Genomic DNA, 1,345 nt, shown 5'->3' with positions numbered 1-1,345 from the left:
CTAATGATGGCATCAACCTGGCACACACAATACACAGGTATTACAGGGATCTAACTAATGGTGGTATCAGCCTGGCACACACAATACACAGGTATTACAGGGATCTAACTAATGGTGGTATCATACTGGCACACACAATACACAGGTATTACAGGGATCTAACTAATGGTGGTATCAGCCTGGCACACACAATACACAGGTATTACAGGGATCTAACTAATGGTGGTATCAGCTTGCACACACAATATACAGGTATTACAGGGATCTATCTAATGGTGGTATCAGCCTGGCACACACAATACACAGGTATTACAGAGATCTAACTAATGGTGGTATCAGCTTGCACACACACAATACACAGGTATTACAGGGATCTAACTAATGGTGGTATAAGCCTGGCACACACAATACACAGGTATTACAGGGATCTAACTAATGGTGGTATCAACCTGGCACACACAATACACAGGTATTACAGGGATCTGACTAATGGTGGTATCAGCCTGGCACACACAATACACAGGTATTACAGGGATCTAACTAATGGTGGTATCAGCCTGGCACACACAATACACAGGTATTACAGGGATCTGACTAATGGTGGTATCAGCCTGGCACACACAATACACAGATATTACAGCGATCTAACTAATGGTGGTATCAGCCTGGCACACACAATATACAGGTATTACAGGGATCTAACTAATGGTGGTATCAGCCTGGCACACACAATACACCTGTATTACAGGATCTAACTAATGGTGGTATCAGCCTGGCACACACAATACACAGGTATTACAGGGATCTAACTAATGGTGTAATCAGCCTGGCACACACAATACACAGGTATTACAGGGATCTGACTAATGGTGGTATCAGCCTGGCACACACAATACACAGGTATTACAGGATCTAACTAATGGTGGTATCAGCCTAGCACACACAATACACAGGTATTACAGGGATCTAACTAATGGTGGTATCAGCCTGGCACACACAATACACAGGGATTACAGGGATCTAACTAATGGTGGTATCAACCTGGCACACACAATACACAGGGATTACAGGGATCTATCTAATGGTGGTATCAGCCTGGCACACACAATACACAGGTATTACAGGGATCTATCTAATGGTGGTATCAGCCTGGCACACACAATACACAAGTATTACAGGGATCTGGCTAATGGTGGTATCAGCCTGGCACACACAATACACAGGTATTACAGGGATCTGACTAATGGTGGAATCAGCCTGGCACACACAATACACAGGTATTACAGGGAACTGACTAATGGTGGAATCAGCCTGGCACACACTCAATACACCTGTATTACAGGGA

The sequence above is a fragment of the Bombina bombina genome, chromosome 2 (genome assembly GCF_027579735.1).
Source record: "Bombina bombina isolate aBomBom1 chromosome 2, aBomBom1.pri, whole genome shotgun sequence".
Classification (NCBI taxonomy): domain Eukaryota; kingdom Metazoa; phylum Chordata; class Amphibia; order Anura; family Bombinatoridae; genus Bombina; species Bombina bombina.
This window is presented reverse-complemented; position numbering follows the sequence as displayed.